Raw genomic sequence first — 23,460 nt, 5'->3', positions numbered from 1 at the left:
AACATAATAATTTTGTACGAAAAGCTTTTACCACGAGACCTAGAAATATATTTTGATATTGACATCAGCTTATGGTGCCAAAATATCATTCCTATTTACACCTTAAAAACTACTGAGATACCTCTACTTGAACGAAGAGTTTTTAGAAAGATTAATTAGTCACTGTGTCAATATTTAGGAACAATTTCCATCATATATGGAGGTACTCAACGTTCTAAAGAGATTATACTCTATAATATACATATGTAAAATCCCATTCCTTTTTTAATTTATTCTTGCCAGGGGATTGGTTCCTATAATGATGCATAATATGGATTTGAGTTTTTTGTGATTATCCACATACTAAGCCACGTTACGCAGAGACAAACTGTTGACCTTGCAAAATATATTTTTTTCTTGGTAAAGAATAGTAAGTGGTGAAAAGATCTTATGTTCCAAAGCAAATTAAGTTTCTTTAAGTTACGATTATGCTCTAGAGGTTGTGTTGAATAATAATAAGACGAAGGAAAGTACTTCAAAACATCTTTTATTTGTCAGCATGCTTTAAACAGTCTCCACTCCGTTGGAAAGGCCAGGTGAAGAAGGACCTAGCTACGCTTGGAGTATCCAATTGGCGCCACGTAGCGAAAAGAAGAAACGACTGGCGCGCTGTTGTTAACTCGGCTATAATCGCGTAAGCGGTGTCTACGCCAATTAAGAAGAAGAAGCTTTAAATAGTACGAGATGTGAGGAAGCAAATCTAACATATTTTATTCTTTAATAATTTGGACTTATTATAAAACAGGCAGGATTAAAAAATGGCACAAAGTTTCCGACCAAAGAATATTTCCAAACAACGTATATTTTAATAAAGAAAATGTTTGCAAATATATTATTTCAGTTATACCCAACTTCAATATGCTTATAATATTTGAAAGAATTGTTTCAAAGAAAGAAATTGTTCAGTTCGGACCAATATAGTTTATAGTTGCAATAAAACTGACCAATCGACAAAAAATTTCTGGTGTGGAAACTTATTTATTTGACGTGATAACTTCAAGAAATTCGGCATGGTATATAGCCTTGGGAAGCAAGTATAATCTTCGAAGAAATTGTGCAGATCCGACCACTATAGCTGCCATACAAACTGAACGTTCGGCAACAAGTGCTTATATGGCAACTTTTATACCATAGCTTCGAGACCGAAGTCAGCGTTTTTTATTTTATATAATTTTTACCAACTACTTGAACATTTTCAAACACTGTGCAAGGGCGCGCAAGCAGCGTAACCTCTTATGGACATCTCTATAAATATGAATCACTAATACGATTAAATAAGTCTGAAGTGTGCGCTTCATTTTTATTGATTTGATGGCTTCTTTCACTCTGCACCGCGCTATATAACGAGCAGTTTAGCGTGGCCAAGCAAATATTTGCGCGAGTTGTAAGCGATTTATCAGGGATTTGTGATTTGTTTATGGCGCGCAATGTGTGCGTAATGTCAAATGTAATGCAATCGTATGTAAACGCTGATAAATGTCAATAGCGATAGATTGACAGCGATGGCTTGCAGGTAAATAACAAGTAGAAAGCCATGATATAGTAAGGTAAAAAAAAGATAAAACAAATAAAGCGTTTGTCAGCTGACGAACGCACTTAAGGAAATGAACGTAACGGCGGGACGCAAAGTGGGTACACACCTTTATAAAAGACTAATACAGCAAAGTGCAGAGCGCGATGATGCAGCGCTTGGCATGGCGCATCTAAATCAATTTCATGGCCTCTCAACATTGCTGCCGACCAGGCTGTTGAGTACATATGCCGAAAGAGTTATGTACGCCCGACTGTAACACAAGCACACTGTGACGTTGCGGCAGTTACAGGCCATAAATCACGCGTTCGATGCGTTATCTTGAACGTGAGTAGCGCAGATTTGTAGCGGCGTTCGGACCTGTGCGGTGTCAAGTTGGTTGAGTGGCCAGCCACTCAGACTACAACTAGATTTCGGCTATTGTTTGTACGTGTTTTTCTTTCTTTTTTGTAGTTCTGCAGTCCGCCAGTGGACCTGGTTGTTTATGCACATATTCGCCCATTTGAGCAGTCAATGCGCCAATCTCGAGTGCTACTCACTTCGCACCAACGCTTGGCGCACTGGGTTGGTTGGTCGCGCGGTCGTTTGCTGGGTCTTTCGCGCTTTGTGATCGATGCGTATCGCAATGACGTAGCCTCGCGAAAGCCGTGACCAAGTTGAATGTATGTTTGTGCCTATATGCGATCTTTATCTTTCGGTTATCACGTATTGCTTTGATAAATTGCTTTTGTTTAGTGAAATATGAAGCATGCAGCAGCGTGGATGCGACCAAATATACTTACAGACCTGTTATTACAAATATAACAACAATATGTTATAAAATTGAAAACAAGCTAATGTTTTGGCTGGCATACTAGAGTTAAATACTATTACCGGGGTTGACTTGGGTTCATATAACGGTTAAAACAATACATCTCTAAGGAGATCATGCCAATATATTTCATTCTTAAAAAGTTTTCATAGTTCAATACTACAAGGTACGGCTTTGGCTCATACAAGTATAACGGTTGAGGTAATACTTAAGTATATATTTTAAATTCTCTCTAAAGAGATCATTGGAATGTACATATTTCAATCTTGGAAAAACTTTTCGGAGAAGAGAATAAACTTTTCACATTTGATTAAAACTTGTAGGACCATAAAAATTTAGAGGTCCGATCAATAATTATTGAATTATTATAATCATGAAAGCTCAATTAAGAGCTTGTGTATAGCTCTTCGTGAGGAACTTAAAGCTGAGAGACTACAATGAGAATGCCTAATAATATATTTTAAATTCTTTCGGAAGATTGTATTTCATCCTTGAAAAAGCTTTTCAGTGAAGAGTATACACTTTCCGCCTTGGATCAAGACTTCTAGGACCATATGATTCCACAAGTCCGACCAATAACCATGAAAGCTTAATGAATACACAAGCTCTACATATAGAACTTAGAGCTGAGGGAATATCAGACTCCTTAACTCCATCAAATTTAAGCAATGAAACGTGACAAGCTGAAAAATCAAATAATTTCAATTTTAATAGGTACCATACTAAAATCCATGAAAAGCTCTGTATTATATATCTTCGTTCTGTAGCACCGCAAAGTTAAAGGTTAAGGAAAGAAACTTCGCTCAACAAGCTTTCTGTTACTTTCTTATTACAGAGATCGGATTTTTGATTTTCATTGAATTTTTACTTTGAAGCTTTCCCAAAAGCTCATCACTATGGTTGATCTTCATAAAACAGCGCAAAACCGTTAAACCACTTCAGAAGCTTTCCCAAAACCGTAATAGTAATGTCGGGGATTACCCTCAAAATACTTACTAAAGCTTTCCTGAAAGCTTAAAAGTAATATTGAGCGTAATCATGTAACAAAATACTATTAAACAGCCGAAGAAGTTCAATATTACTTCAAAGGTTTTCAAAAAGGACAATACCGTTAAACAATTTCGGAATATAAATATTATTTGAAAGCTTTTCCAAAACCTCAGAATTTTTAGGGATGAAAAAGCGCTGGGAATACTTTTGAAGCATCTCAGAATATTACTATTATTCCAAAGCTTTTTTAAAAGTTCAAAAATAAAACAAACATAAAAATTAAATATTGTTTTATAGCTTTTGGAAAAATTCAAAGTGTATAAAATCTTAAAAAAGACTCAGAAGACTTTTTTAGGGGATTAGTTGTAATCTATGTACTTGCTAAAAAATTCGAAATAAGTTTATAATGTGCTATTTTTATGTCCAAAAAGTTCACATCTCATCTGTATTTCTTTAAAATTCATGAGCTTTATAAGCCTTCAATCTCAATACAACATGTGACCGCGAGCGATTTCAGCCCGAAGCGAAATTTATAACAAAAAATAAATAATAGAAAAAGTGAAAACAACGAAAATAAAAACATCAAAGAGAAATGTCAATTCATCGTCTAACTCGCTTCAAGCAGCTTGAGCGCGTTTAATAATCACACACTTGTGTGAGGAAGCAGACAAAAAATATTGAGTTGAAGCTTTTCTGCCGGTCATATAACTAGCTTTCAAGTGCTTCATATTTTGACACCTACCAAACGATTTATCACGAATCATCCGACACATTGCACAACTCACAGATTTATAAACTAGAATATGAACGGGTATAAATACATATTGATCTGCGCAAATAGAAATATGTACATATGTCTAGTTTTGATCGACAAGTTGGAATATTTCAATTTTCAAATCGGTTTTTTTCTGTTATGATTGTTTAACAACACAGAAGAGTTTCATCGAAGTTTTTTGCTTGCTTCTTTGGAGTGAGTACTTATTATTTTTCTTTAATAATAGACAGTTACAACTATGTTATGTTATGCTACGAGCTGTCAGCCTCTGTTCCTCATACAAAAAAATTTAATTTATTGAAACATCAATATGCTGCTTAAGGTCGATGAATTACTCACACAAAAATCTAAAAAAGAAATCACACAGAGATGGAAAAAAATAAGCAAACATGCGTGTTACTTTGTAAAGGTAAATTCAGAGAATTGCTCTATGTAATAAAGGCATAACACAGTTTAGAGTTTCAGTATATTTATAAAATTAACCCTTAAGTGACAGCCTTGCTATAGCTGTACCACTTTATATAATTTGCTTATAATAAAGGTTAACGACTTCTTGAATTTTGGTAATTTGTAGCCCATTGGTAACAATAAACCATTTGTTATGAGGAAATGTTTCATTAACCAACTTTGATAGGGCAGACTATTATATAGAGTTATTCAGCTTCAAGGATATTATCGTGGATGCCTTTGCGAAAGAAGTAGTATTACTATGCACCTTCCAATATGTAAAAGAGTTATTCGACAATACCTCACATTATAGTGTTATTCGAGCACTGGGAAAGAGGCACGTTAAGGCACTCATTATAAGATGAGGGATGCGGTGCTCAGAACTAATATGGGCTCATGCAGCAGCCAGGTTAGGTTAGGTTAAGTTAGATGTTTGATCTCTCAGGATTCCGTGAGGATCACACTTTGACTATAATGTACAGTTTATGAGTCCAAACGCAAAATTCTTTTAGTTGGATACCAGTTCTAGGCAAAACGGCCTGAACCTATAACAAACCTAAAAAGTTATTTTATATTTTTTTCTCCTGGACATCTAAAAGTAGCGGTTCCAATGTAGTTTTCCACTGATTTGGCAAAAACGGGACATTCGAGAAGGAAGTGTTCAGATGATTCTTTTTTTTTTTTTCCTTATTTTTACTTGCGATATATGAGGATTACATCCACTTTAACAAGAATATAAGGATGACAAAAAGGAGGACTTTAACAAAGGAAGAAACATGGGTTTCAGTCTCTTCAACTCAAATAAACTAAAGTTGAGGATAATCATATGTCACTTTTTCCTAGAGACGTAATTACCAATAAAAGTTACTAAATGCCCATAAACTGGGAATAATCTCCTCAAGGCCTTCCTTATTAAAGACGTAAGAAAAGATAAAAGATTCAAAGTATTTCTGGACAGTCAAACACAGTCAAAGCGACTAAGATAGCTTCACTCTCGCACAGTACCTAGGAATAAGTGTAATGCAATGGGATACAGACGGCTTGAACACGGCGGATATATATTCTGGTGGGATGGTGTTGCCAGGTGCAACTGACATTCCATTGGAAATTTTTTTTTCAAAACATCACTCAAACCGTCATTTACGTGAATCAGTTTTATTTTAGAATTAAAAAATTCATCTCGAAAATATATCGTGAACATTTTCGTTAGATCATTTTTCACAACCGACGTGGATTATCACGACAAGAGTGCATCGATGAACTAAAATCTTTGTGTGGCTAAAGCAGCATCCTAGCGGCACTTGAAAAAACATGACTACGAGCCTTCAATCGTGTGGGGACGCTCGCTCAAAGACGAATATCCGAGTCGTCCAAAAACAGTTGTGGAAAACATCGAAAGCTCTTGCTGAACTATAATGCAAGACCGTCATGTAATTTCAGATAGCATCTCATGCATTTACTATGTCCAGGAAAGTTCGATATAAAACATTTGAGAAAAATTTGTTCTCGAATCGCACAAATTTGACAATCGCTCAACAAAAGTGGATTTTAAAGAAATGCTGAAAAAATACGATGTTTTCTTCACAAGACGTTTATAAAATCGTCAAATGACGAATTGGATCTATGCGTATGAGCCTTGCAAAACAGCATATCGACAAAAAAAAATACATTTTCGTTGATAAATATGCAATTTATATTAAAGAAATATATATAGCAACCTACCAGAGAGCATCAACATTTATGGAATTTATGAGTGGGATGGTGGAACCATGTATACAACTCCGTTAAACTAAATGGAATTTTTTTTTTTTTCAAAAAAGTTCAAACCGAAGTTTACGGCATCAGAAGATTATTTTAGAGAAAAGCTTTCGTTGAGAATATATCGTAATTCTATCATTTCTATGAAGCCAAGCTATAAACATTATAACGAAATGAACTTCAAGTACCTTTTTTTAAAATAGCAGCGGCATTTTTTTTCGCTGACAATCATGAAGGGAGTTGTTTTGGAAACTGAAAGCTCTTGCTGAAATACCTACAGGCAGCAATTCCCATGCGTCTTAGGTTTACTGTCTCTAGGAAAGTTCGATATAAAAGGATTTGAGAAAGGAATAGTTCTGCGAAAGAACAAATCATTTACTGAACCAAGAGAAATTGCCGAATACGGAACAAAGAGCAACCTGAAGAGATTCAAGAGCTGCTATTTCATTCCAAAACAAACAATGGTTTGGTGTGGTTTGTGGGCCGATGGAATCATCAATCCATATTTCTTCAAAAAGAATGCCGGTGAGAACGTAACCATCAATGGCGATCGTAAACGCGCCATGATAACCGACTATTTAATGCCTGGAATAGAAGCTCATGATCTCGGCAACATTGGTTTCAACAAGACGGCGCCATTTCATACACATCGCATCAATCAATGGATTTATTGAGAGAATACTTCGGTGAGCAATTAATTTTACGTTATAGGGCGGTTGATTGGCCATCAAGATATTGTGATATCACACAGTTAAACTTTATTTCCTGATATGTAAAGTCTAAAGTCTATGCTGATAATCCCGATTCAATTCAGACCTTGGAGCAAAACATCACGGTTATCATTCGCCAGTTACCAGTCAAAATGCTCGAACGAGACAACGAAAATTGAAGTCAACGGATGGACTATGTGAGACGTAGAAAAAGATAATCTTCAAAAAATAAATGCCAAAGAATGTACTTTTGAATGATAATAATAAAAATTCCCCATTAAATTTGAATTTTTTTTGTTTTTTCTTTAAAAAGTAAGAGTTTTTGAAATGAATCACCCTTTCTAACTAGCTCGAAGGTCGATCCTTTCTTTCGTGGATTCTTCACTAATATAGCTTCGAATCTACAATCTACTCAATCGATGATTAATTACTTTCGATTAAGTATCTAAATTAATGCCATGCCAATTTTCGCATTATCTGAGTGCCCCAATTAGACGCCTCATTAGAAACCCGTTTCTTATGGAAGCAAAGGCGCTTGCGCTACATTACAAAGGGCAGCGCTTTGAGGGCGTGATCAGCAAACAATAAAAACGGTAACAATAATAAAAATACCGTTTACCTTAAAACCGAAAAACCGATTAAATAATAGCAGAGACAGTGATTTATGGTTCGGCTTGAACTCAAATTCGCTTGCAGGCGCTGACGGCGAGCGTTCGGTAGTTGGCTGCTGCTGCGTCGGATGATGCAATGTACATGCGGCTACCAGCCGCAACTAATAACAATATTTGCCACAAGGTCTTTTCGTGCTTGGAGCCACCCAATAATGCAAAGCAACAAAAATAATAGCAACAACAACCAAACATGATAGATTTAAATAGAAAAGCAAGCTATAAATAAAAAGAGTAGCCTAAAACTTAACTAGCCGCAGTAATAGCGTTTGTGGCAACAAACAACAATAACAATAAGAATGAGAAAACGAAAAACTGTGAAAATAGTTACACGGGGTTATGGTTATGGGTCAAGCAGCAAAGCTAAACGTGGCGTGGCAAGAGGCGCAGCACCGTGCTACACCGTTACAGAAGGCGACGAGAGCGGGAGAGCCAGCTCAGCTGTTTGCTGTGAGTAAGTGTGGGCGTGTGGGCGTGCGTTAGACAAACCTTTTTCAAGTAAAATGTCAGTTGCAGCAACAGTTGCCATTGTTGCTGTGGCATATTGCATGCAAAACATAAACCAACAACAGTTCTAACAACAACAACAACAACAACATGCCACACAACACAAAAATTGGCCACAATGACAACAGTGGCAATGATATTATTGCGAACAAGCGGCCAACCCACAGAAATTCTGGTTGTTTTTTGTGATTTTTGTACCAGCAAAACAGAAGCGCAACGAACATTTGCCGTGTTGTGTCGCCACAAAAATATGAAAATATGAAGAGTAAAAAAAAAAACAAAAAAAGCTGTACTACAAATTGCAATATGGCAACACTTGTGCAAATAAGTCAAGCAAACATTATTCAAGCGAGTTGACAAGCAAGCAACTTAACCACAAGAATAACAGCAACACAAACGACGTCAATCGAGTTGCAACGAGAACACCAGCGGCAAGTGGCACTCAGCGCGCAGACGGTGAATCAACAAACGACAACAACGTCGAAAATACGAGAATAACTTGTAAAAATAAAAATAAAAAACAAAATATGAAAACCTTAAAACAAAAATATAAAAATAAAAACAATATGAAAGCATGAAAAAAGTAAATAAAATAATACAAAACTTTAACTTCGGTTGCACCAAAGCTATAATACCCTTCACAAATACAAAAGATTCCTTCTAAACCTGTTGTTGTTGTTGTAGCGGCAGAATTCTGCCGACTTGACAGTCCTTGACCGGATAAAAATCCGGGTCCGTTCCGGTTACGTAGACCCGACTGTCGTGGGAACTTCTAAACCTAATTATTAACGGTCGCTCTTTATGGCAGCAAAATGTTGTAGTAGCTCGATCTGAACAATTCCTTCGGAGATTGTTACGTTGCTTTGGATAATAATATGTGGCAAAATTCGTGAAGATATCAAGTGAAATAAAAACATTTTCCATACAAGAAGTCTCTTTCAGTTTGTTCGGAAAGTGAAGAAGCGACTTGAGCGAAATCCACGACGAAGTGCCAATCAAATGGCTAAAGAACTGAAAATATCCGACCGCAGCATCCGACGCATATTGAAAAATGAGCTCAAGGTCAAGCCTTACAAGTTCCAAAAGGCCAATGATCTCACACCGAAGCAGCAACAGGTAAGACTTGAGAGAGCGTAGCAGTTGCTTCGCTTGGCCGAAAGCGGTCAAATTCCGGACATTGTGTTTTCTGACGAGAAAATTTTTCCAATTGAGCAATTCGTAAACTCTCAAAACGATAGGGTTTACTTGACCGACCGTTCATACGAGAATCTAAGTCATCGGTTGGCCACCAGGAGGCAGCACCCGCCACAAATAATGGTTTGGGCCGCTGTCACCGCAAATGGGCGCTCTCCAATTGTTTTCATCAAAGTAAATGCGACATATTATCGGGAAAGTGTTCTGGAGGCTGCTTTGAAGTCAGCCGTGGGCGTTTCAACAAGACTCAGCACCGTCTCACAAAGCGCGAGTGAACCAAGAATGGCTGAAAACAACGTTCCGAACTTCGTTACGACCACACAATGGCTCTCGAATTCACCAGATGCGAATCCAATGGATTATTCTCTCTGGGCCATTTTGGAGAGCAAGGTCCAAAGTAAAAAATACACCAGTCTCGAGATGCTGAAGAAAGCCATTGTCCGTGAGTGGGCCAAAATACCGGCAAGTCACATTCGGGCAGCTTGCGATTCGTTTTTTAACCGTCTCAAGGCCATAGTTAAGGCAAAAGGTGGTCATATCGAGCAAAAGAATTTCATTTATGGTTATTTTCACACATTTTGTACTTTAAAATAAATAAAAATAATTTTCCAAACTGAATCCAAACTTCGAGTGCCGGACCCTCTAGGTCGATATCTCAAAAATTGAAGGACTAGTTCATGTATAAACATACGGACGTACGCACGTACGGAATATACTTTGTTCAGGGTATAAAAATTAAAATAAAAGCAAAAATATGTCAAATAAATAAACTGAAGTCATAAAGTTGCAAGAGCTTACGCACTGTGCAAGCAGTTGAAGTTCGCGTGTAAATATTATTTTATTGGCAAACTCTTCAATGCACACTGAGGCCAGCAACAACTGCAGCTAGTGTTTGCCATAACGTAAAATTAACCATAACTGTATTTAAGTGACGTGTGCTCAACAATTTAAGGCAACTGCTCTTTTAGTAATCCACCAAGCAGGTGTTCGCACCGCGGATAAGCCATAAAGTACAATTTTTCCCAGAAATAATTGTTAAATTATAAAGCTTCTTCCTAAAAAAGCATTCACTTTGTCTTAAAGTCATAAACGCATTAAAGAAACCAGACAAAGTTGCTCATAATACACATGCTTCAGCCATTTCAGCTCATTTGTTACTCTAGTTTTATAAACCGATTCCAAATCGGTTAAAAAGCTAAGGAGTATGAAAGAGTTCAAGGAAGAAGCCGAGCAAAAATAATGGTTTACCATAAATGTAACTTAGAAGTTCTTAGATTAAAGTTAGAATTGTTGAAACCGTAGCTTAATCACTGCTTTGGTGTAGCGCTTAAATAACACTATGTCAAAATCCCAACGAGACAAATATATGTACATTGTGACATAAAAATTATTAATTATATTTCCCGGGCAAATGATATTTCAAAAAAATGTATTTTGTTAATTGGCAGAACTATCCTCAATTACTATGCCAAATATGAGCGTGATCTGTCGTTTATTTACAGCAGCTGCTTAAGTCAATACAGCTCAGTACCACGGATAAAAATATCAAACAAAGAATTTGTCTCAAATTTTGTATTAATAACCAAATTTGTACTGCGGAATCGTTGCGAATTTTAATGATTCAACTTTATCAAAAACACAAGCCTACAAGCGGTCTAAAGCCTTCAAATACGGTCGTGAGATCGTTGAAGAGATGCCTCGTTCTTCACGATCTTCGCCCTCTTTAACTGATGAAAATATTATAAAGTTGAAAGATATGGTGCTTTAAAATCGTCAGGTAAATGATAAAAAGGAAGCTCAACATTTCTCACGATTCTGTTCGAATGATTTTGGTGGATATGTTGGGTATAAACGAGTTAAATCTGATTTTTGCTTTAAATAGGACCGTGCTAATTCTGATCCCACATTCATGGAGAGCATTATAACTACCGATCTAACATAGGTTTATGAGTTTGACATGCAAACAAGTCAACAATCATTAGAACGGAGGGGAAAAAACGAGCCGAAACCAAAAAAAAAACGACAAAGTCGCTCAAAAATCAAGGTGATGCGCATTGTTTTTTTCGATATTTGTGGTTTGGTGCGTTATGACTTCGTTCCAGAGAGACAGACGGTCATTGAGGAATTACATTTGGCTTATTGAGGCGTTTTCGTGAGAACATCCGTCGAAAACGGCCGGAATTGTAGAAGAACAATTCATGGATTTTCACGAAGTTAATGCACCATCGCATCGAACCTCGATTGTGACCAAATTTAAAGCCAAAAATGCAATGAATACCCTCGAGCAACCATCACCATCACCGTATTCACCAGATTTGGCTCTATATGATTTGTTCTTGTTCACGAAACTGAAATTGCCGCACCATCGAACCCGTTTTCAGTCGATCGAAGAGATAACAAAATTCGCTGAATTCGCAAAAAGTGCTTATAAAAATTGTTTCGAGGAATATTGTATATATGTAAATCTTGATGAATAATTTAGTATTCTGCGTTTTATTTAGAGTTTCCGGGTACTTTTTTGCCAGTGAACGGATCATTTCTCCCAGTAATCACTCAAGCAAATTGGTAAATTGAAGTTTTGAGAAAACATCATTTAGAGTTAAACTGATGGATCTGATTGTAAAAAGTATTCAATATGTATGAACATATATCGATTTAAGACTTTAGTAAGTAATTTTTGAAAGTATAACCTCTAGAAATATGAAAAAATACCTTTTTAATATTGCACTAGGTGTGCCATTTAAGGTCAAAAACTAGATCTTAACTTAGGTTATAATTCTAAACAAATAGAAAATTGGGATTGAAGACTAAACTTATCCTACATCTGTTCGTCAGCCCATCAGATAATATTGGGTAGTTGAAAAAGTCTTTTCGTATTTCTAATCAACTTCAACTTATTTTTTTATATTTATAATAAATAAATAAAACAAATATGTACCATTTTGGTCGACCACTTTTTGCTATTTCTTCGCTACAGACATTATTCTATCAGTGTAAATCGAAATTTCGAAATTTCCAGAACGGAAGCGGACGAACCATTGTTGTGCTACACGACTGATATAGCACCGTCTCCGTAAACTTCTCAAATTTCATAGGTGGCTGTAGGTAGGTCCCTTTTTTTATACAAAAATTTTAAAATAGAGCGCATTTCTTTTTTATTTTTACTCATTTTTAAACAGGTGTAACTTTTTTTCAACTTCTCCGAATTTAATTTTTTAGTTATATGAAGCTTAAAATCTCACCTTTCCAACACTATATGGGAAGATACAATGCGATTGGTAGCACTGGACGACATGTATTGACAAAATACGAAAAGACATTTTCGACTACCCAATATTATATTATTATAGCCAATAAAAAGAAAAACAGTGGAGCAAAGAGAGTTTTTCATTATCTAAAAGGTATAACTTCAGGTAAATCATTTCGAACCATTAAAACTTTAACTTTGCGTCTGTCTCAAAAGAAACAGAACTTTTTAAAAATAACTGTTTCTGGTGGCGCCACCTATTGGTGGGTATATGAAATAAAAATTTTGATCTCTTGTTGACATTTCCTAAAAATTTTAAGGCAATTGGATAACTACAATCGATGTTATCGATCAAAAAGTGACAGCAGCTTTTGGTCATCGGTCGTAAAATGCAAAGAGCAAATATTAAATTTTGTTTTAAACTTGGGAAAACGTTTACTGAAACATTTCAAATGACGAAGAAAGTTTATGATGATCAGTGCCTATCCTGCAGTAATGTGCATGAGTGGTTTAAGCGATTCCAAGAAGATCGTGAGGACCTCTGTGACGATCAGAAGTCGGTCGTCTTCAGAAGTCAAAAACAAAGACACTGCGGATTTGTTTTTACGATTCCGAGCGTATTGTACACCGAGAGTTCGTCCCACCTGGCCAAACGATTAATGCTGTGTTTTACCTTGGTGTTATGAAGCGTCTTTTGTCACGCATTCGTCGTGCTCGACTACAATACCGTGAGGCAGGGTCCTGGCGCCTGTTGCACGATAATGCGCCGTGTCATCGGTCGACGCTTGTCACTGATTTTTTGACAAAAAAACATATTAACCATTAGTCACTCACCCTACTCACCTGATCTGGCACCCTGTGATTTTTACCTATTTGGAGAACTTCATTTGCCCATGAAAGGACACTGGTTTCAGGACATTTCAGCTATCCAAAAAATGAAGGCGACGACCGATATTCTCAAAAGCATTCCGAAAAATGACCTTAAACACTCATTTGAAATGCTAATTGACCGGGCTAAACGCTGTATCGAAGCACAAGGAAACTACTTTGAATAAAAAAATATAACTTTTGAAAAATATTAATTTTTTGTCGTTTTTTTAACAGTTCTGTTTTTTTTTGCGACAGACCTTGTATATACATACATACATATAGTATATAACGTTGGGTGTGTTTTTTACATGTATAGCTAAGTTTCTGTAGAAAATTTACCACTAAATACTATAAATGCTCCATTATTTCCATAGACTACTGTATTTCAACAGGAAGGCATGGGACAGAAGTTGCAATGAATTCTTTTATGGTGACACGATAAATTCGTTAAATTACAGAAATATTTTCTGATATGCTAGCGTACTTTTATAATATATACATACATGTACATACATAAGTATGTAGGCACATATGAAAAACGTGTTCCAGTCTTTCGATGCCATAACCTTGCAGAAGTTTTTATTAAAAATAATTATTAATTTCATATTACAAAAAAATTAAATTCAGTAAAGAGTTGTTTTCTATTTTTCAAAGTTTTTTCTCACAACTCAAAATTTATGTCAAGCAAATAATACTGTACTTATACATATGTATACATAGCAGCACAATATTTAAATATTCGCACACATGAGCGTAAACAAAAAAATGGCAAAAAAACTGTAAAAGTTTAAAAGAGCAGGCAGCTGTTTCTAGCTTCGAGTCATCGCCTACGCTCGGCACTAATTTGAGTTCGTGTTTTCCATTCAACTACAAGCAATTTTTCATTGATGTTTATTTATTTCTTGTTAATACACGCCTTCATGAGCAAATAAACGAAAAAGGTGTTTATTTGCAATTTCGGTTTAGGTGTTCTGATAAAAATGCACTGTTTAGATATTTATATCTACGTAAATATATAAATAAGGAAGGGCTAAGTTCGGGTGTCACCGAACATTTTATATTCTCGCACGATAAAGTGATAATCGAGATTTCATTATCCGTCATTTACATATTTTTCAAATACCGTATTTTTGTAAAGTTTTATTCCGCTATCATCATTGGTTCCTAATGTATATATTATACAGAGAAGGCATCAGATGGAGTTCAAAATAGCGTTATATAGGAAGAAGGCGTGGTTGTGAACCGATTTCTCCCATATTTAGTACATGTCATCAGGATGTTAAGAAAATATTATATACCGAATTTCATTGAAATCGGTCTAGTGTTCCTGAGATATGGTTTTTGGTCCACAAGTGGGCGAGGCCACGCCCATTTTCAATTTTTAAAAAAAGCCTGGGTGCAGCTTCCTTCTGCAATTTCTTCCGTAAAATTTAGTGTTTCTGACGTTTTTTGTTAGTCGGTTAACGCACTTTTAGTGATTTTCAACATAACCTTTGTATGGGAGGTGGGCGTGGTTATTATCCGATTTCTTCCATTTTTGAACTGTATATGGAAATGCCTGAAGAAAACGACTTTGTAGAGTTTGGTTGACATAGCTATAATAGTTTCCGAGATATGTACAAAAAACTTAGTAGGGGGCAGGGCCACGCCCACTTTTCCAAAAAAAAATTGCGTCCAAATATGCCCCTCCCTAATGCCTCCTTTATAGGTTTTCGGTTTCCGCCATTTTGTGGGCGTGGCAGTGGGCCGATTTTGCCCATCTTCGAACTTAACCTTCTTATGAAGCCAAGGAATACGTGTACCAAGTTTCATCATGATATCTCAATTTTTACTCAAGTTACAGCTTGCACGGACGGACGGACGGACGGACAGACGGACGGACAGACATCCGGATTTCGACTCTACTCGTCACCCTGATCACTTTGGTATATATAACCCTATATCTGACTCTTTTAGTTTTAGGACTTACAAACAACCGTTATGTGAACAAAACTATAATACTCTCCTTAGCAACAATGTTGCGAGAGTATAAAAAATATATGTAGTACGCTGATATAGGTATATAGTATATAATATACACAAGCACTTCCGAAACAAAGTGGTGACAGCATGTCTTCGACAATTTTGAACGTAGCTTATATACATATGTATGTACATATGTATGTGTTTTATATTAATATATGAACGCAAGAGCGAGCAAAGCCGCAATGCTAGTGATGTCATTTTAAAGTATCGTATATTTATGAGAGTAGCTAATCGAACAGAAAACTGGTACACATCAAATACAGTGAAATATTAAATAGAAATCTGTGGTACAATAGAAACAAATAAATAAGGGTATCTGGTATAAGTCCAATTTATATGTACATACATATATGTATATAAAAAATAACTGTACGCAACTTGCAGACGTGGCGAATCGATCATACAACTGGTATAAATGAAATATAATGGCATAATAAAATAAATTGAGCTGGTATAAATCATACGCCAATTAAGAAGAAGAAGAGGTATAAATCAAATAGATAAAAAGTATCATATTTCTGTAAGTATTGCATCCAATAAATAATGGTATAAATGAAATACAATGGTATAATAGTTGGCAGCTGTCATAGGTAAATAGTATAAATGAAAATGAATACAAACAACTGGTATAATAAAAATAACATATTGATTATAATATATGTATGTATAATATTCTTACATGGGGAATCAAATGAATTGGTATAAATCAAATAGAATAGCATATTAAAATAAATTGATCTGATATAAATCAAATAATAGTTGTAGACGGCTGACTTAAGCAAAAAAATATCATATTAGTTATACTACATAACATCCGTACGTGGTGAATCGAACATACAATTGGTATAACTCAAATGTAATGGCATAATATAATATAATGTACTGGTACAATTAAAACAGATAAGCACAATACAATAGAAATCAACAGCATAACTCAAATAAAGTGGCATAACTTAATTTAAAAACTGGTATAAAATAATGACGCACATTGAAAACTTGGTTAAAAACCTTTTTTCAACAAATAAATTCTAATAACAAGCGGGCTTTTTCAACATCTTATTATGAGGTATCATAACACTTTATTATATAGAATTCAACGTCATACGTTAGGTGTGCCCAGCAGATTTTTCTCCAGCATTTCACTACAAGCATCCAAGTGCCTCGGTTTTCTCTCTACAGAAATGGATACAATCTAAATTAATGTTGTTCTTTTATAGCAAGAACATAAAAAAAATATATTTGCTAAGTAAACAAGAAAGAAAGTACAAAAGAGGAAGAGCTGCTCCGGTATTGCGTGAGAGGAATGCAAAACTATATTCTGGTGTAGTAAAATTATTACAAACACTATCAATACATTCTTATTCAGTTTATATTCTAGTATTTGGGGTTGAATCTAGAGAAAACAAATTTTCTTGTTTTCACAAAGAACTGCAGAATCCCTCCATGTAGGTTTCCTTCGATAAATGGGACAGAACTCTCGTTCAATGATCGTATTAAATACATCGGATTTGACTTGGACAGCAAATTGCGTTGGAAGCACAATGAGGAAGAAAAAGTAAGGAAGGCCGGCTATACGGAAATATACTTGTAAGTATGTATGCAGATGCTTGCAACAACCTGTGAGCTTTTTTCCTCTAACATGCACTAGTTCTACATAGTAGTAGTGAAGCGAATTCTGGGCTATAGTCTGGTGGCCACGTATATGGAAATCTACATACCGCAAACAACCTAAAGGCAACTTCGCTGTAAACTGGTCGACAAAATCGGCGGGATGACTACCAGTTTGGCAGGAACTAACTAAATGATTCCACCTTTCAAATGGCCAAGTAGATTTAGGTAAAACTTAGAAAGAGATACTTGAAGTAAAGGCACGAAACAAATTAAATATATACATATGTGGATGTCTCGAAGATGGAAGACGTAGCTGGTTCGGCCATAAACGCGGAGTTACATATACTATAAGAATAAATAAACTCTCCGGTCGACTGAAGTATAATTCGAGCAAAGGTTTCTGCTATTGGTAGTGCCGTGCAGCTAATCTCTAACGCATCAACAAGTAACTCTAGTTTTAACATATAAGTACGTGGGTAAACCATTAAGGCATTAATACCGTTTCGCATATCGGCAAAAAGTTTCTTGGTAAGCAGGGCAGCAGTAGAGAGGCTCGTCAGGAATAAGCGGCTTTAACTTCTACTGGTTGCTAGGTTATAAAGACATTGATGAAAATGAGATAGTGGACGACACTGTCAAGAATGATGTAAGGCTGTCAACTGGAAATATTACCGCTATTGGTAAACTCATGCCTTGCTTATACGATGAACTAGGCAGAAGCTTGGCAAGGAAGGCTAAAATGCGATGAAATGATTTACTTTGGTGCAAAACTTCAAAAGTTATGTGTAAAGGAGTAGATCGGACTGATCATAGTCTAGTGACGGCACACGCCTGCAGAATGAGGCTGATAATTCGAGAAGACTGCAGGAACAGTCAAAAGCAAGACACCAGGGAAGCTATTTAACAGCTTTTTTTATGTTTCCCATTAGCTAAGCAACGCTTTAATCATTTGTTAATCCCACGTTACCAAACGCTGGAAGAGCTATCTTTACTGAGGGCACAGGATGTATTGAAAATCGAGTCAAGCGCTATCATTCTAAAGCATTACTATTATTACTGGGCTACTGGACTGACGCCACTTCATTACCTTTCGCTAGAGACTAAAACTGGTGTATGTGTGGCTTATTAGTCTCCCAGACCAACCTAACCTATATATTCTGGTATAATATAATACTTTTTCTTAAAATTAAATATAGATATATGTAATTTATTTTCCAAAAAATATATATTTTTATATAATTTTACACTTTCAGTATAGTTTACCCAACACAGTAATCAAAGTCTACAACAACAATAAATTCAATTGCTATTTATTGCGATTTTATTACATGCTTTGATTTTTATATTATAAACACACATACCTACACACATTTCTATCAATTGAGCTGAATTCGACACCACGTACAGCCAATTGAAAAGCTCATTCACTTCGCTCACTAAATAAATAAATTTACATCGAAATACATTTAATACTCGCAGTTGGCTCAAATGGGCTTTTGCAATAATAATAATATGAATTTTACTGCCGCTAACAAACAATAAAGAACGCTACAGTTTTATGGGCAATCGCGAGTAGGTGAGTGGTTGCCACTTTAGGTGGTCGTGGTTGCCACTTTTATGTTTGGTCGAGTTTATCTGTTGCAAGTACATAATGTTTTCGGCGTGATATTACTTTAGTGGCGCTTTAGTCGTGTTGCAATCACACTTTTTTGCTCCATCAAGCTTTCTACATGCTGTGTAGCTGCAAATTTATTTTCTAAAGTTGACTTAATTTTAGGAGCCCATAAATAGTTGGGAGTTAATAGAAGGTAGTTTTTAGAAATACTCACATGTTAGGAAACTTATTTTTTAGGGACTGCGCTGAGCCGTGAACGAGATCAAAAGTATAAGCACTTTTGAGATATATTTACATATATATGCTTGTACTCATAACTCTCGGCATTAAAGGGCTTTCTGCAAAGTTACTAAAGATTCGACTATTATTGCGGAGCCCTAAACAATTGTTCTACTAGGAAAAATGCGATCTGAGATATTCAAATGCGGCGGCGAAGAACTGATAAGGAGCATGCATCAGCTTCTTTGTAGTATATGGTCGGACGAAATCTGCGCCAACTACCGTGGGATAAGCCTCCTCAACATTGCCCTTATTCGACCTTATCAGTGTGGCTTTAGGCCTGGAAATCAACAACTGTTCAGATTTTCACCATGCGCCGAATTTTTGAAAAGACCCGTGAAAAGAGGATGGACACACACCACCTCTTCGTCGATTTCAAAGCACGAAAAGGAGCTGCATTTATACCGCAATGTTCAGACATTGGTAACCCCGCAAAACTAAAAGGTGCTACTTCGGACTGAGTAGGCAGTAATTTCCGTCCTGCTATATGGTGCGGAGGCATGGACGATGAGAAAATCTGATGAGTCGGCGTTAAGAGTTTTCGAGAGAAAGGTTCTGAGGAAGATTTATGGTTCCTTTCGCAATGACGAATACCACAGTCGATGGAACGATGAGCTGTCCGAGATGTAAGACGACATTGATATAGTTCAACGGATTAAGAGACAGCGGCTACGCTGGCTAGGTCATGTCATCCGAATGGATGAAAACACTCCAGCTCTGACAATATTCGACGGTGTAGAAGCAGAGGAAGAGGAAGACTTCCAGACCAGGAGGAGAAGGACCTGGCTACACATGGAATCTCCAATTGTGGCCAAAGTGCGAATAAAAGTGGCGCGCTGTTGTTAACTTAGCTAGAACCGCGTAAGCAGTGTCTACGTCAATAAAGAAAAGGAAGAATACACTTAACCCCCAAAAAAGCTTACTGTAGCCCTTCTTCAGGCATTTCAGAAGCTTATACTGAACATGACGGCTCAATCAACGAACTACACTAAAGAAGCCTGCACCAAAGACAGGCGTTGTTATTGTAACAAATGAATTCTGCTGAGTTAACAAAGGTCGAATTTAAATACGGCTATGACCAGTTTATTTATACCGGGCTCCGTAGGATTAAGAACAGGAATGCTGAGTTCGGTCGATAAATAAGTTCGGAGTAACACTATTCCCGATTACCGTGAACATCGAACAATATATGTTCCTATAACCGAATAGCCGGTATTTGTGAGAACACTAAAAATGTTATCGTCAACCGATACATTCACACTGCCTTCTGGAACTTACCAATAGAACACTAAACATTGAACCTAATCGAAGTGTATTGAGTCAAAACCAGTTCGCACCGCCAGTCGTGGTATTTCTGACGAGACTTAAACGGACATAAAGTTTAGACTACCAGGTCAAAGCCGAAACATATGACATTAAGTATGGTGTTAACGTCATTGGAGGTTACTACAGTTCTCTTAAAATTATAATCATGTACTAGATTCTGTAACTTCAACCTCAAAATAAGCTACGAACCGATTGTGTAGACTTCATTTCGACTTACTGTATTTGTACATATTTATTTCAATAATTTCATAGGTACTAGTTCAGATGCTTCGGCAGAGTTAAACATACGGAGATATTTGCCGATGAGTATTCCCATGGCAATAATCGCATATCACACACAAAAACTTAACACTCTCTCCCCGAGCTGCTCACAAGCAAACCGCAAGAATTTCAAAACATTTAAACCTAACCAAATCTAATTGCCAACGAAATTTTGTCTCCACGGCAAACAAGCAACTAAGCTTATTAAATTCAGGACACAAAGGATTTTCTTGATACTTTTTTCCAGCTCTGACAAGACGGCAATGAGGCTGCTAAAATAACCAGAAACTTCCAAAGAAAGGCAGCGCAAAATATCTTAAGACCAAAAAGCCGACAAGAAAACGGTGAAATGTTCATACTACTCGTACTTGGCGTTAGAGCGCAAGTAAGGAGAGCAGGAGAAAAGCGTAATGGCAGCGCTTGTTTCTAAGACGCCAGACACACGCAAGGATTTTCAAAAACACTTCAACGAGATTAATTTGAAAGTTTGTTGAAAATGTTTCCGACTTCCAGCGCTCGCACTCGCACTACACGCGCACTCACACCAAATGTAACTAGAGAGAGGAGGAGTGAGAGCATGTGCGCGTCACCAAACGCTGTGGTTACACTTCTACTGAATCCTTGGTGGTGGTGACGGTTATTGGCGGAGTTTGGGCATGCCATAGCAACCGCTATGAATTGTGTTGCACGGAGACAATGCCCAAATATGAGCGCATCCAAGCAGCGCCGCATGGAGCTTACATTTCGCTCTACGCATTTTGATATACGACTATCGCATGCGGTGGGAGCCGGCATGCTTTTGGTTGGTGTGAGCATGCTTTTTGTTTTTAGAAAATAGAAATAAATTCCGTTGAGATTATATTTATGAATTATGAGTTGAGTTATTGAAAAGCGCGAGCGCACGCAATGCTTTTCGGTGAACAATAAATAAATTTTTGCGAATCCATGGAGGTGTGTAGGTGAGTGGGTGTGCTTAGACAACTACATTACATTCGTGGGATGTCATTGGAGTTATGAAGAAGGGAAAATATATAAAGTTTCTGTAATTTGATGACTGTAATTATATATAAAGATCAAAATGGAAACAGAGCGGTCTAACGGTGTAAACACGGTACAAAAGCAAGCTTGATATGATCATTTTAATCATGAATATTTTAAAATAATTTTAACGCAGGCAGAAATAAACTTTCTTCTTCTTTATTGACGTAGCCATGCGTATTGATGGAGCCATGCGTAGAAGTTCACGCAAGTGAGGAAAGTTCTCTGGGCGCTGTTCACTTGGTAGGCGCCAGAAACGATACTTTTGCACATAGCTCAAGCAACTCACGACTTCCGGTTTTAGAACAATCCTCTGGGTGGCCAAAAAACAGTTCTTTGGCGAGCTAAAGTGAGCAGGCGAATCATCACTCCACACGCCACGTAAAAAACACCACAATGACAATGGCACAACTGCTTCAGATGAGAGAAATAAACCTAAGCAGCTTCTTTCGTCCAAAATAGTTGAGTTATTATTGAAACAATCGTTCATGAATGTCAATGTAATGATTGGAAGCTTAGGCTAATAATTGTTCAGGGGACATATAGGTCAATTCCTCACTCTCACTTTCATTATTAAGTAAAGACCAGTAATGAAAAAAATATTTGGATACTAAAAAGAATACCTTGGTTTTATATGCACAAATTTGTATGATTTGCATAGGAGAACTTTTTGAGAGCTTTCTAAGCACTTAGAGTTCTTCATCGTAATAATAGGTAATCCAGAAGCTATTTCACTTCCGCGAAACCTTCGAAGAGTGTTTGACTTAAATTTACACTTATTAGTCTATCTATTCATCTAGCACAAGAATCCATGTAGTCTCGTGTTTAAGATTGAATAAAATTTGCCAAGATTGTAGAAATAAAAGGTTTTTTGTAGTTTAGCTTCCTTCAAATATGCTGGATCTCAGGCGACACTTCAAGCTTCCGGATTACTGCAGTATTTTCCGGGTAGAAGTATTTACAGTTGGGAAGTCGGCCGAGATAGCTAATAATGTAGGAAATAACATAAAAAGGATATCTACAAGTATATAAGTACATACATCAATAGACAGGCGGCAAGTAAGGCAATAATCTCACATCGCATTACGTCAGAGAATGTCCTTTAAAGCAGGGAAACAGTAAAGCCACAAAGTTCCGGGAAACGAAGCAGCTGAGGAGATTGCTAAAAGTGCCATCCATCTCAAAGTACAAGAAATATGAAAGTCACTAAAAGGGATATACCACTGGCAAGCGGATCAGAGGCAATTGAGTAGCAAAGTCCTCTCTCAACAAACAAAAACCAAACTCTATAAGTCACTCATAATTCCCGTCCTGCTACATATATGGTGCAGAGGCTTGGACGATGTCAACAACGGATGAGTCGACGTTGCGAGATTTCGAGAGAAAAGTTCTGCCAAAGATTTATGGTCCTTTGCGCGTTGGCCACGGCGAATATCGCATTCGATGGAACGATGAGCTGTACGAGATATACGACGACATCGACATAGTTCAGCGAATTAAAAGACAGCGGCTACGCTGGCTAGGTCATGTTGTCCGGATGGACGAAAACACTCCAGCTCTGAAAGTATTCGACGCAGTACCCGCCGGAGGAAGCAGAGGAAGAGGAAGACCTCCATTCCGTTGGAAAGACCAGGTGGAGAAGGACCTGGCTTCGCTTGGAATATCCAATTGGCGCCACGTAGCGAAAAGAAGAAACGACTGGCGCGCGGTTGTTAACTCGGCTAAAATCACGTAAGCGGTGTCTACGCCAATTATGAA

The 23,460-nt window shown here is 36.9% G+C and overlaps 1 protein-coding gene and 1 long non-coding RNA gene across 2 annotated transcripts in view; one reads left to right on the top strand and one right to left on the bottom strand.

The window, feature by feature from the left end:
* Positions 1 to 23,460, bottom strand: part of LOC126759173 (la-related protein Larp4B-like) — a 182,379-nt gene that overhangs the window by 16,149 nt on the left and 142,770 nt on the right.
* Positions 9,667 to 23,460, top strand: part of LOC126759204 (uncharacterized) — a 276,318-nt gene continuing 262,524 nt past the window's right edge. The window contains exon 1 of the long non-coding RNA XR_007666979.1: positions 9,667 to 9,820. This is a non-coding gene — a long non-coding RNA (uncharacterized LOC126759204). The remainder of the gene's footprint in view (positions 9,821 to 23,460) is intronic.

Source organism: Bactrocera neohumeralis, chromosome 5, assembly GCF_024586455.1.
Source record: "Bactrocera neohumeralis isolate Rockhampton chromosome 5, APGP_CSIRO_Bneo_wtdbg2-racon-allhic-juicebox.fasta_v2, whole genome shotgun sequence".
NCBI classification, from domain to species: domain Eukaryota; kingdom Metazoa; phylum Arthropoda; class Insecta; order Diptera; family Tephritidae; genus Bactrocera; species Bactrocera neohumeralis.
Note: the sequence above shows the minus strand (reverse complement) of the source record. Positions and strands in the feature narration are given on the sequence as shown.